Consider the following 15,471-nt stretch of genomic DNA (forward strand, 5'->3'; position numbering starts at 1 on the left):
AAAAAGGGTATTAAGTAACGACACTCACACGGGAACATGAGGGGAAAAAGGAGGCTCGAGACATTAAGACAAACGACAATGACTCGAGGTTAAATACACGGGGACAACCGAGACACAGGTGGTGCAATCACACAGGTGCGACACATGAGGTAATCACAGGGAGGAGCACAGGAAGACAGGACATGACTACAAAGTAAAACAGGAAATACAAGACAAGGATCATGACAACTTGATAATCTGTTTTTATTACCCCCCCCCCCCCCCCCCCCAGTCATTTACTGCAAGTAAATCTCTTAACCTACTGCAAAGTGAAGCTGTAATGATCTCAGGGCAGTTAATGCTGGGTGGTAATGCACTAAAACTGTAATCATGTTACCAGTATTTCATTAGAAACACATTCGATCACGCTGCTACTGCCTAAAAGTAATACATTGGTTTACTTTTGCAGTGTTACCCTCAACATTGGTGACTACTGCTGGTTACTGTTGTTGAGCTGTTATAATGTAACATATACCTGAATACACACAATAGTTGCTGCTGATTGGGTGCCACCTCTGACACACCAAGGAAGGAAACGTACCTCAAAATCTGCTGCACCGTTGGGAGGAAACATGTCGCTCAGTGCACTCTGGTGCAAAACAGTCACCGACTCAGTGTCCATGGCCTCCACCAGACTGATATTTAGTCTGGTTTATGTCCCCAAAAGACAGGTGCATGCAGGCACTGCAGGCGCGCGCGCGCGCACACACACACACACACACACACACACACACACAGATCCCTTACACTAAAATGTGCAACAACAAAAAATCAAACGTGGAGGTTGGGATGAGCGTGCGATCACATACAGCATATTTTATTGATGCAGGTATTAAGTATTTACACTCAACAAAAATACATTTTTTGTTTTTTCAATCACATTTTTCAATTAGAAACCCGTCTGGGGCGCGCCTCTCCAATAATGCTGCTGTTTAATCAGCTCGCTGATGCGCCGCACCTGCCAGGAGAATGGCTTTCCTCTGCAAAGCTAAACGCTCGCTAACATTTACGAGAGAAAAATCTGTTGTGTGCACCTGAGACGCCTTTTACTTCGTTTCATTGTAAAACGGGAGCGATGTGTTTTGTTGGGTCTACATTATTTTATACTTTTGCTCGTAGCTGTTTTATGTGAACATATCGCCGCTCATCAATCTTGTTCACTCTGGCATGACCGTATATGACGCCAGAGAAGTCCTGCAGCTCATCGACCAGGTTTTCAGTTACGTCCCACGTGTCTCCCGGTCTGGTCAGTGCAGCTGCAAACTTTGGATGCTTCTGAAGAATTTTTATCAGTTTGATCTTTCCCAGTGCCTTAAGCGCTCTGGTTATGTCACGCCCCCTGTGAACCCATGCAGACACAAGTGCAGTCCAGTGTTCAGACAGCGTTGAGTTTCAAAAAACAGCAAAAGATATAAAATTGTAGACCCCGAAACACCATCACTGCCCTTCACGCTGCTTCTTATTATCCTGTTTGTCGACTCTGTGCGGTTACATGATGCTCCGGACAAAAGAACTAAAGGAAAAAGAAACCCACAGAAGGGCGCTTGTGCGCTCTTCATGGATCACAAGTGTTGCTGAAGCATTCTAATGGTCTTTTGCCTGATGCTTTAGCTTTCTTTGTCTTTGCCAGGAAGTCACCTGCTGTCCCACTGCTCTACAGAACTGGGATCAGTGGCTGTGTCATCAGTTCTTTCAAATCAGACATCAGTCCCTCACAAAGACTTGGACAGCAGCGTCGCCCTGTTGTTTATAGAGGAGCACTTTCTTTTTCGTGTCCATGAGGGTTCTTCGGTTCATCTGCTTTACGAACTCAAAGACTGGCGGCCCTGCTCAGATGAAAGCTTCTCCTGCCTCCCTGCCAGCCCTGTTTGTTCCCTCACATTGTTTGTGATGACTTGAGATGCTGTCCCAGACAACAGGCCCATATGTTTTTCTCCAGGGAATGGATCGACTATATTTTCAACTGCCTCCTTTGCATCGATGACAGACTTTTCACAGCCTGAGGAACACACATTAAGATGGACAGTTCCACTGCTGGTTGTCTGTTACATCAGGCTTGTTTGGTGTCTTTGTTTAGTCACTTTGGGATGGAGCAGACATTGTTCAGACCCATCGTTGATAAGCGTCATGGCTGCCGAGGACTCGGGAAACACTAACATAAATGTTTCTGTCATTGTTTTGCCAACTGCACAATTGTTTCCAGGAAGCAGCGGGCCTTCCTGTACAGTCTTGCAATCCATGCTGGGATGTGAATAATAATCTAACACATTCTCATCCCATCACATCAAATAGAAGTGCTTTTGTCTCTCCCCTTTGGCGTGAGATGCAGCTGGTTGTTAAATAACTCGGATTTAAACCCAGTTGCATTTCTATCAGAACATGTCAGCTTTTGACGTCAATATATGGTAAGAAAGCTTGTGTGAGGTGGTTCCCACAAACGGCGGACATTGTAGCAGGACACCAGGGTTCGGTTCTTGTTTGCAGCTGTGACTGCTTCTCTGCATGGACAACGGCGTTTCAGTCTTACACACTCAAGTCGAAGTGAATTTTTTTTTATCATTATTGGCAAGAAAACACTTAAAATGCACCAGGTGCAACATGATACAAATGGTAAATCAGGACAAATTCCAGAATCCGGCGATGTAACGTGGGCGATCGTCTTCAGCCATCAGTCTGACTTTCCCCTGGAGCGTGTAAACATGAAAGTGAGTGGAAAATTCGACTTGAAACAACTGAAAATACCCCATTTGAAACAATGTCTGATTTAGAATGAGGTAAATTCCTGTTATTGATATCCATGACATCGCAGCTAATTGATGTGCAGAGAAGGTAAGGCCACCACGAGGTTCTCATTTGCATCAAGGCTTTCCAAAATCATTCTCAATAGTTATATTTCATGATGTGTCGGCGTTATTCCCCTGTTAGATTTAGGCAGAGAACACAAGAGAAACATCGTGGTAGAAGTTGGATTTCACACTTTTTTTGACGTGGCGCCTGGAACAGTCGCTCTGAGAGTTTCATAGTGACGTGAAAGGTTTTACATTGATGGTGGCCGCTGCGTCTCATGGCTGCCAAAGGGTCCGTGGCCAAGCTTTGCTCTCTGATACCTTGTGTTGAGAAAGACCTTCACCTATGACCAGATAATCCAAATGCAGAGCAAGAACTTTGACAAAGATTGAGCTCACTTGTATTCATTGGGTCTAAAACAGCAACTCCATCCTAACTTATGCAACGTTAATCGGCCATAAAAAGCTAAATATGTTTCCAGAGCGCACCGAAGCTCCCAGAGAGTCAGGTATCACTTCAACATCTACACTCTCGATCCCATACAATAACCCTCTTTCAGCTTGTGTAGCTATTGTTTTGGTATGCGATGGTGTGTAGGAAAAGCCCACTGAATTCCTTGTTGATTCACACATGCGTAGACTGCAGGCCAAAGTAAGGAAAATATTATTTGTCCTGTAAATGTTAGGAAAGAATGCACTGATCTAAGTGCTGAAAGAGAAGAAAATCACTTTACCCAATCTGTCACTGTGGAGCTAAAATGTCCAACACATGTTTGGAAAAGTTGTCCAACAACCCAAAAATACCTCAGAGTGGAGGCAGCACATCACACGACATGGATTCAGACTGCCGTAGTGATTCTCCAAGGTGACTCCATCCTTCAGCTATGCAGCAGTGGAATCACTTTTACACATGTGAAACCTTCTGCTTGGCTAATATTTGGGGAGATGAAGCCAGTAACCTCCTCATGAATATCCACCGGCTGGCAAACTATCACGTTGACCATGAGGTTTATTTTACCTCTGTAAGAGCGTATGTTTTCACACCATCTTGTTTGTCTGGTTGGCAGCAGGGTTACTCAGGAACTACCAGGCTGGTGGAGGAGTGGAGCTTTTCGTTTTTTTACCCTGGCTTTGATTAGGTGAGCTCCACAGAGAGCCCGTCTGTGCCTCTGCACACACGAGCACGTACACGGACATGATATCTAAAAAAAAAAAACCCAACAAAACAAACCTTGACGGAATTGCTTCAAATTTCCCGCAAAACGGAAAGGATTTTTGAGGTCAGAGGTCAAGGTCACCGTCACCTTAAACGCGTGTGATATCTCAGGAATGCCTTGAGGGAATTTATTCAAATACAGAAATTCAAGGATTCCCCCCCCCCCCCATAGTTTCTATGTCAAGTAACCTGAAGACTCTAAATCAGTATCATCTCTTAATATCGACTAAGATACAGGAAACATTTCTGTTGATTGTGTTCTATTACCTGCTAAATTTTATGATAATATTTTAGATCAAAATGTATTCTTTTTGATATACCAATTTTTAATCACCAAATACCAAATATTGATGCCGGACTAGAATTGCAGGACACATTTCTTTGCTTTTTATAACTTTAACATGAATATTTAAGATCAAAATCCTTTTTTTTTTTTTTTTTTTTTATTAAATGCGAAATGCTGTTGTCTGCCAAGGTCAGGTGACTAGCGATTCCAAATCAGTGCCAGATAATTGTGCTAGGATAGAAATGCATGCATTATATTTTATTGTCTCTAATATTTCATTTGAATAATTTTTTGCTTTTGCAAAACTCTGCTGTTGTTTCATACGTTGCAACATTTTGTCTTCTTCCTTTCCGTCTTTCTTTCTTTCTTTAGTAGCTTATTGTGACATTTAGCCCTCGTTATTTCCGTCCCAAAAGGAGCAACAGCAGTTTCATCATATGTGGTCATGTGGAAAACACTCTGAATGATCCTCACAGCAAAGGAAGAAGAAGACAATTGAACCTTTGTCTCCAACGTGACTCATCCATTCTTTTCTAGTTTACTGCTGGAGTATTTTGGCAGTCATAGTTCCCATCTGGATTTTATCTGGTTGGAGATAAAATAATGTGTTATGAATAGTTTTTGATGTCAATCACTCGTCCGAACTCATCTATTTATCAGCATCAATTTACAAGGACGCTCTTCACCGCCCGCATTTTTTACACTCACCCTTTATTTAGCATGCTAACATTTGCTCAGCACATTTTCCGAGCACAGATGATGAATGAGTATTCCAAGAAACTGGTCCAGAACCAAAGTACGGCAGGTTTTTGAATTCTGATCTGATGATGGAATCACAGGACCAGTCAGAGTCTTGGACTTCTTCCTAACTGAGGTATGACTGCACCAAATTCCACGGCGTTTCATCCCTGGCTCACTGAGTCACATTTCACTTAAGTGGCAGTGACGTCAGTTTGTCCGATGACGATCATACTACACAATTTTCCAGTAGTAAATTTACTTTTAACGAGTTGTCAGTGAATAACAATGAAATAAGTTGTTTTAAACCACGTAAGATCATCAACCGCCTCCCACAACACAACGTTACTGAGCCACAGATTTGGTGCCTCCGCGACAGAAAAGGATCAAAATTGCCACCACCCCATAATATGATGTCATGGTCATCTAAAAAATTTGCATGAGATCAGATTGCAAAAACATTTACCTCATCGTGTTTGGAGAGGGAGAGTCAGAGGATCCGTATCCTCTGAGGGCCGTGAGTGTCCATTAAATGGATATTTCAGTCTGGCCCAAAGTGGCCAGAGAGCCGTTTTGCCTGGCGACAACAGCAGGTAAAATACTTGTCGTGTTTTCTCTGGAGTTGATTTTTGACCATCGTTGTAGTTCTAACCACCACAAGACATTCCACCCAGGGTTTGGGTTGTTGTTGACTCTGAAAAGCACGTTTTGTACCCCCAGCATCAGTGCCCTCCCTCAGCAGTCCAGACAATACGTTTGCCAGTTCGTGGTTTTGGGTGGTGCCCAATAACTGTGACTGACTTGAGTGTGACTCAGAATAAACAGACTGCGGGCCCTGACAGCCAATACTCCAATCTTCTCCCAGGACAATATTTGACACATAACACACAGCACAACTCCAAGTACACTCGGTAATTGGTGTCTGAGGTTTTGGCATCCGGGGGCGCTGAAAGTTTTCCAGTCGTTGGCAGGTCGGCTCCGACAGATCTGCAGGTATCCTTCAGTGGAGAGGGCAGACTAGCTTTGGCTGCTGGAACAGGCAGAAATAGCCCTAAAATCATGCAGCCGAGCCAGCTTTGAAGCCTGCCGTCAGGAGGCATGTGTGACTTGTTGTCGATTCGCTGTGTTGATGTACTGACTTATACTGACTCATTATTCCAGTAAGGATTCTGGAGAGCGAATGTAACGCCCTGCAGAGGTGAGCTGTCCTGAGCCATTCGCATCACAATTAACTGTGAAACCGCTCTGGACCACGTCTGTGTCTCGCCATGAGTGTCCTTCAACACTCCTCCTCCTCCTCTTACTGGATTCAAGGCTCTTTTAGTGGGGGCCAGGAATCCCCAAGGGGGTCCTGGATGGTCTTTCTTTGAAACAGCATTTACACTTCCACTATTGATGTAATCCAATAGTTGAAAATACATTGTTTGTAGCACATTTTATTCATTCATGCATTTATTTATTTATTTTTTTACTTTATTCTAAATGTTCCTCTAATTTTTCACTCCTTTCTCACAGATATTTTCTATGATCATTTTGAAAGAAATCCAATGAATTTGCTGTTGGAAATCGTGATCGGCAACAAGCCCCCCCCCCCCCCCCCCCCAAGATTAATTATGTCACCATAAAGCTGAAATTTGTATTTATGGTTGTGAACGTGTCAGTCCTTTAACATTTTTGTCACGACCCTCAACAAATTGTTGAGTTATGAATTCCTTGGACAACCGTATTTTAATTACTTCATCCAGTGATGCTCCACCTCTCCTGCCACCCAACAAACATGTAGGCAACCTCCGTTTTAATCACCAGGTGAGAAATTTGTCGTGTCATTTAGTATTTTGAAGATTTGTTGCTAAAATGGGTCCAATGTTGATTATTGAGCTAAAGACCCGTTCATGGTCTTTGATCATGTTCGCTTCTGCCATTCGATTGACCTCTGGACCTGCTGCTGGTCTGCTGAAAGGGCGGGACGGTGGTGGGACCCATGTGACACAGGAAATGACTCTTCAGTGGACACTTAGAGATATTACCTCACTAAAATGTGACTGAAAGACAGACGGATGACCAGAAAAGACGGATAAAACAACAAATATTTATCCCAGTGAACATAAATATCGATACATATTCATTGTTTTCTTCATGTTTTCTGGTTATCCATCAAAAAAAGGGCAGCTTTGATATTTCAGTGAGCGAGAGGGAGGAGGTGCACTTTTTTTTTTCATCGAGTTTAAAACACTGTTTACCACAAACTGACGAAAAGTTATAATTTAATTTTCATCCAATTTATTTGTGCGAATGTGGGCGGCAGCATGAAAAGCAGGGTGAGTCCCGTTTTAAACAACTTTGTCATAGGAGTTTAAGATGGAAAAAGACAAGATGAAGAGGTAAATGTTCAAGCAGACGGAAAATGAGTCAAACATTTACATAACACAATAAACAGCAGTGAAAGTAGCTCCAGATGTCCAGGCATGCCGTCCGACACTCACCGTTGAGAGGCTGCAGAGGAAATGCTGCAGGTGCGCAGCTGTGGATGTCACATTCAGCTAAATTATTATGTAAATCGATCCGAAAACCAGGATTTAAGCTTGATTTAAGCCATGTGACTGCTGGAGTCTAAAAATGTCTGAGAGCTGAAGTGAAAACCACAAAATGGAAAGCTGTCAGAGAGAGGGATTCTCTCCAAGCACTGATTGTGTAAGTCCTGTGTTCATGGGCATATGACTGCTTTTAATAAAATTATCGTGTCAATATGGGGTCCAGATGTCAGCAAATACAGTGGGACACACACACACACACACAAGGACTCTTCCAATGTCGAAAACGCCCCCCTCTGCCAAAATGTTTTCTCTAAAAGGACACCTAAGATTCCAGGCATTCCAGCCCGGCGTGTGAAAATCCCACAGTGTTGCCACAGGAACACCCCAAGCCACCGATAAGGACATCATCCCGACCAAAGGTCACCTCCTGACGTACGGCGGGTCAAGGTCTGCCGGGTCTACAGCACACGGCGTCCAAACGCTCCTTCACACCTACTCATTTGACAGATTTATCAGCCCAGGTGGAAACAAGCGTCAGTCCACCATCACATCCTCTGTCCAAACCAGAAGAATGTTGCTTCAGCTATGAGTGCTTCACAGGTGAGCTGCTAGGAATTAGATATCTGACAGGTTCAGTGTCCTGCTAGATAATCTATGGAGCCCCAAGTTGCCTTGATGGAGAAAGAATTATTTGTTATTTGTTCCTACACCATGAATAATTGCCTGTATGGCCACCAGATAGAAAGCAGGGCCCCAATTCAACATTTTAACTGGCCACATGATACAACTTATCCCCACAAATGTATTAACCTGTGGCCACCAGACACGAGGTGTCGCCATCGTTGAACAACTGGACTAGTTTGTGGCCACAAGGTGTAATTTATTCCTATAATTTTATGAAATTTTGGCCAAGTGGTGTCATTTGTACTGACAAAATTTATTAACTTGTGGCCACAAGATAGAGCTTTTTTGATTAACGTGTCACCATAAAATGTACCTTTGTCCCACACTTGACATTTTCTGATTTCTCTGATTTGTGACGACAAGATGAAGCTTGTTTGGAACAAGAATCCAATTGTGGGGACAACTAATGTCTTTTGGCCACAGAGCATGTTTTTCTCTGTGGCCACTCAGGGGCTCCGTACCTGTTCCCTCTTCCTCATCCTCTCACCTGCGCTCTACCGTGTCCCCCAACCTTCTCGCGATCTCGTCTGTTGCTAGGCAGCACCTGACAACTGGATTTCATTGTCCCGTTATTTTTTCACTTCTTTGACGGAATCGGTTTGGAAAGTGTTTGCGTACGTCTGATTGCAGCAACGCGGAGGAGAAATAAGCTCCTGCATTGGCGAACACACACCCAAACCAACAGCAACACATCCATTCCCAGCTTTCGCCTGCTAAAAATACATCAGAACAAACAAATAAGAGACAAGTGCTCGATTCATGTTGGCAACCACTTCTTACCCTGGTCAGTATTTTTAGGGGAGATTGTCTGCTAACTTCAGGTGAAGATATATTCAGCAGACAGCTGGACACAGGAAGAACGCTGCGGTTATTTTTCTTCTTCTTTCAATCTGGCAAACTAAATGGAAGTCATTACACTTTTTCGCGATAATGATCCCATGAATGATAAGTGCTGAGAATGCTGCGCATTCATGTGGGAATGTTGGAAGATTTCTCCTAAAGAATTCCTTTCACATTTACCGGATTGTTCACTCTCGATTTCCAGAGACAAGAGCAATAACATTTGGACTCCAGCTCAGTGTCTGGGAGTGTGAGAGACTGACCGCAGCTCTTAATAACCAGACGGACTGGACATGCCGCGGTGTGATGCCATCAGATGTTGGAGCAGACGGTTGTTTTCTCAGTGGTGATTTCTACGAGCACCGTAATGCTCTCTCTCTCGCGCTCTCTCTCTCTCTCTCTTTTTTTTTTTTTTTTTTTTTTGGTTGGAGTTCAAACTCAGGTAAAGATTTTCACCGTGCGTGAGGGTGCGCATCTTTTACAAGTGTCCCGTCTCGTATTCGAAGACTCACAGATGTGGAACGCTATTATCAGAACAATGAGGTCCTCATCCATCTTTCTATATCTGACTCTGACACTCACATCCTCCCTGCGCCTCCCAAATTACACAGCAGCGGTGGAAAGACTATATTTATCTTCTGTTTCAACAAAAAAAAGGTCATGCTCCACTTTTGGAAATCACAGCAATAATAAGTAAATGGTACCATTCTTGTTTTATATTAGCAATAATGCAATTAACTTAAGTTGCTCGCTTATAGTGTCACGAAGCTCATTTTAAACATTGTAAGATTAATTATTGACAAGAAACCGCATTTAAGATGACCTCAGTTTTGTAAAGTATCTATTGTAAATAGGAACACCGGCTGACGTTGGCATGCCTCCGCCGTGTTTCCTCGACTTTTGGCCAGCAAAATCTTTTCAGTTCTTCCTCGAGTCCAAGTGGACATTCGAGCCAACTTCCCTCAATGTCTTCCGGGGTAAAGGGAATGGGGTGGATGAAGAGACACCCACGGCTGTCACCCGCAGGTGAAACATGGCTTTCTTCTGAATCTGAAACAGAGCCAGTGGTCGTTGACCTGAAACATTCTTCATCACGTTTGTTTGGTAATGCCGGCATCTACTGGATCAGAATTACAGGGGGTCACATTAACTCTCAACCTGTCAGACGCTGTGAATGGCTATTATTGGTACATGAGCGACCTCTAGAGGCCAAGTTTAACATGGAGAGAAACTCAACTCTTGATCATTGCTGCCTGATCTCGACTGCTGCGTATTTTTAAGGCTGTTGGGAGTTTCCTTTTCTGTTCCTAATCATCCTTCAGATATCGTTGCGTTTTCTTTTTATCTCATCTGCTGTTGTAAACTTGATCTGTGGCCATGTGACATCAGTTTGAACGTCCAGTCCACAGGTGTGTTGGCGGGCCTTTAATGGCCCAAAGCTCAGGTGCAGCTGGTTCGAGTTGCCTGCATTCATGCCCGTTTGTTGGAATTCAGTTCAATTCATACCAAGTCATCATTTTCAGGGACCTGATCTGATCCGTGGACACTAGTTCCCTGGGCTCATTGGCGGGATTCTGCGGGGTAAAACCCTTCAGTGGAGACAAATATCAGTTTAATTCTGTCGCTCGCGGCCGCAACAAGCCGTAACAGACTTCCACAACTAATTAAACACCTGAAAATAACTAGAAAAAACTAGCAGAGAAAGTGAAAAGATATTGGCAAATGAAGAACTCTAATCAGTCTCTTTGTGGCTGTAGATTAGGTTGTTTTTTTTCTCTTTTAGAAAAGGATTTTAGTTATTTACCTAAAGTCCTGGCTATGGACCTTTGTACATAATTGAACTGAGAAAAAAAAAAAAAAGAAAAACTACGAGACTAAAAATCCAAAGATACAGCGAGGCTGTTTCACTGGCGCAAACCTAGAAGTGTTAACTGTCATGATTAGCAGGCCTCTGGTGATTGGTGCGTGTTTCCTGCTCATCTTCAGAATCAGAATGTCTGCATCGTCATCTCGCAGGGTACAAACGAAACCGAGCGCTAAATAAATCTAACAGGCAGTTAAAAATGAAAAAGGCTGAATATTAGAGGATCGGCGTTCCATAGCTCTACCCTGCAGATCAATCAGATGTAGAAGAGACTCAGTCGAGTGAAAACTGAAAATCCTAGTTGCACTCAAGGATGTTGCGCATTTCTTGACGTGTTGTTGGAGCTCCAGGAGTAAATCAAATCATTGTTCTAACATGATGACAGACTTGAAACTTGAAATAAATCACCTCACAATCATGGGAGCAGCCAGGGCTGCCTGATGAGTTCATCCAGCCGAGTCCCAGCGGAGTCTGTGACCCTGGTTTATGGCTGAAAGAGTCGAGTCATCATTACACTTTACAACCGCAAGGTGGTGCTAAGTGACATCAGATGAAGCTTCAGTGAAAGTGAACCTTTTCCCGGATGTTTGAGATCAGGAGTGTCCTTCATGGAACATCCTCCGTCGAAAGAAGTGACGATACCTTTATTTTTGCACCCGCAAGACAATAAGGGAGCGCTGACCGCTTGCAGGGCTGTAAATAGCTTGACGTGTGCGAGCTCTGGTGTTTGAGGGATCTGAAAGTTTCCTCTGTCAGCAAATGGCGGGGGTTGGAAACAGATGTAGAAGAGCAAAGTCAGGCCGCCAGAGCGAAGACGCTGATGGGGTCAGTTTCAAGGGAGGATGCTGGGTGGATGCTTCAGCCAAATCAGAGTCCAACCAACCCTCACCAACCCTAACCAACCCTAACCCTAACCCTAACCAACCCTAACCAACCCTAACCCATATGGCATTCTTTATAACAGGAGATTAAAATTGTCTGAGGAGAAACAAACAATGACACGAGGAAAACAAGGTGTCCTGTTTGCTGAGAGAGCCCTCGTCACGCAGCCGGGAGGGGGAGGGGGGTTCGCTCATAGCCGAGTCAACAGTCAGTGAGTCACTGCCGGCTCAAACAAGCATGTTTACTTCCCAGGATTGACACAATAAATATGGATGGGGAACATGATGAGGCGGCACTTGCCCCACCCCTAATTACCAACACTGAGGTGCCCTTGAGCAATAGCAGGCCACCATAAAACCTTCTGTTGCAATTTGTCACGAAACGATGAGCAGAGTGGCCACGATAAAATATAGACTATTTGTATTAATGTTGCACGCTGTTGGAGTCGAAGCATTTAAGGACAAAATTACACCTTTTTTTTTTTCTCCGCCAGTTTTTGCCATCAACACAAATTCCACGGTTAAGAGACTATCAGGTGAATATGTGTTATGCTCATGGTGAGCATCAAAACCGATATTCAACAAAGTAGCGAGCTGGAACCCCGCACTATTTGGTTTGGGACAACCGGTTTTGAACTGGGCCGTTTTGACCTTTGACCTTTAACTTTAACACGAAGTCCAGGTGAACGCTTTAACTGTGTCCACAGAGAGAGTCAGAGAGAACAGCCTTCACTTGTGTCAGCGGCTGAACAAGTGAAGAGAAGAACGTGTGTATTCATGCCAGGGCACCATCATGTGGAAATTATAACAGAAACAATAAGAGAAGGACTTGGAGGACCTATGTGTGGACGGATGATTGAGGGGACATAGTTGCATGAATCAAGTAAAATAATGAGAGTAAACGCCTTAACATCAGTATATAAATCCATATTAAAGATAAAGATAATGTCCAGAACCATGATAATATCAATACCTTTTGTTTCATGCTGTTTTCTTTTGCTTTTTTTTTTCTTGCAAGAAATATGTGCAACGTGCTTTCCAAATAATTTCCCCTTGGACAATGAAGTACTTGATGCAGTTCAACGATGTCATCAGAATCAGAATCAGAATACTTTATTAAGCTCTTGAAGTACTATAAAGTAAAGTATAAAGTTACAATTACAATAATTAGAAAGTGCAGACTTTAAGATAAGAATAAGATGAAGTGTAAGAGTAAGAATAAAATAAGAATAAGAATAAGTTTAAACTATTTACAAATACAGTCATTATGACAAGAGTATTGCACAGTTAAGTATTGTAACAGTTAAGTTATGAAATCACTCAGAGGGAGGAGTTAAAGAGTTTGATGGCCTCAGGTAAGAATGACGCTCTGTGGTGCGTTTAGGTGGGATGAGTCTAGCACTGCATGTTCTCCTGTGTTGAACCAGGACTCTATGGAGGGAGTGGTGGATGCTGTCCCAGATTGTGTGGAGTTTAGACAACATCCTCCTCTCTGTCACCACCGTCAGAGAGTCCAGCTCTACCCCTACAATGTCACCGGCCCTCCGGATGAGTTTGTTTAGTCTGTTGGCATCTGCTACCTTCAGGATGGCGCTGGCCACCACAGACTCAGAGAACATCCTCAGCATGGTCCTGCAGATGTTAAAGGACCTCAGCCTCCTGAGGAAGTAGAGACGGCTGAGGCCCTTCTTGTAGACCGCTTCAGAGTTCTTAGAAAAGTCCAGTTTGTTGTCCAAGTACACCCCCAGGTACTTGTAGTCCTCAACAATGTCCACACTGACCCCCTGGATGGAAACAGGGGTCGCCGGCGTCTTTGTAGTCTTAGTTAACTTCTGAAGAAAAGTCCATGTTACAAAACTCTGATTCAGTCAGACTTTGGCATTTAGAGCTGGTGGGGCTGCGTAACAAAGATAAAGAGTACAACACCAGATCAAAGCTGCATTCATGTTTCGTGTTTGACTTCTCACATCATCATACAGAGGTCACGTGTCAGTCATGAGAATCCTAATACAGCCTGGTCAGAAAAACAATCATGATCTTTTTTTAGCTGTCAAAGCATTCAAATTAGATTTGAGGAAGTCAAGAGTCGATTATACCCTCACTTTTGCAAGTCAGATGAGTATACATGAAGTCTGATCCAAACTCTCACCTGGTTCACGCCTTTAGATTCAATCACCACCCAATTCTAGTGGAAAATCAAAAAAACAAAAAAAGGCCTGGATTAAACCGACCACACCTGAATCATAGTTTGTAAAGCATCTTTGCGTACCTTGAAAAGTGCGTTATGAATAAAATGTATTACTATTATTATTATCATTACTTTCTGGCAAATCAATTGCAGTACATATACCACAGGGTTACACACAGAGCTACTAGCGCCCTCACACTCATGCATACTTACACATTCATGTTCACTCAAAATGAAGGGAGGGGGCTCAGGGAGTTTAAATAAATGATTCTTTTTATTCTATGTCTTGTGGGTTATTGACATACGTTACAACCACCGCTGTCATTTTTTTGTATCTTTCTGTTTGTTTGCTTCTTTTTCCTCCCTCTCCTCACACATTCACACACACGAAAAAAACACACTCGCAAAAAAGAAGGGAGGAAAAACCCTGACCACTCTTCCTATCAAATCCAGGCACATAAATTGGGGTCCTCGCCCCGGGGGTGGTTCTTTGTGGCGTTGCGATGGCGGACGGGTGCACAGATATTGTAGCATCAATGATGTTTTTCTGAACAACCTGGCATTTCAAGGCTTCAGGACATTCAGGTTCCTTCAGACAGCAGCATGGAAGTAGTTCATGGTTTTTATTTTGTACTTTTTGTCTGCCATCGACACTGACGGTTATTAGCCGGTGACGACATTTTTATTTTTGGGTGAACTATCCCTTTAATAAATAAATATATATATATATATATATATATATATATATATATATATATATATATATATATATATATAAGGTAGTAAAAGGTAGTTATCTTGAGGTCATTCTCATTGTTTTAATAAAAATGTCTTCTTGTTTTCCAGAGAAACAGTAACCAATCAGATAATTAATTTGTGATCTTGAGATAAAGACATAACAAACATGGCTGTTCTTAGCTTCTGCATGTCTTTACCATGTAGTGCATGTTTCTATTACATCTAATGCTTATTCGTAGGTTTTAAATTTTAAAAAAAGCAGTTATCCCGAGATAATGGACTTTTGTTTTCTTGAGGGAACAGTATAGTATATAGTGATCTTGAGATATAAAAAAAAAAAAGACAGTTATTGGCCTCCATATTTTTCTATCCCCTGTCATGTTTGCACTTTTTTTCCAACAACAAAAAAATAAATATAGAAATAAATAATAAAAAAAACAAATGGCAAAAGAAAGCCAGAGGGCTGGTGACCAGTGAGCTGGAGGTGAATGTATAAATCTTCCTGCTTCAGCCTCCAGCAGCACATTCACTTAATAACGCCACAGTTTATTTTGGTGGCCAACATGACGAGCAGGCTAGTAACTACATCCGTTTGCTTTGAGTCTATTATTCTAATTAGTGATAAATCTCATCACATGGGCGCAAAGCTGCTGCCATCCCCGGGCCGTTAAGCCGTC

This window comes from Aulostomus chinensis, chromosome 9, assembly GCF_037954235.1.
Source record: "Aulostomus chinensis isolate RoL2024-O1b breed Wild chromosome 9, RoL_Achi_v1.0, whole genome shotgun sequence".
NCBI classification, from domain to species: domain Eukaryota; kingdom Metazoa; phylum Chordata; class Actinopteri; order Syngnathiformes; family Aulostomidae; genus Aulostomus; species Aulostomus chinensis.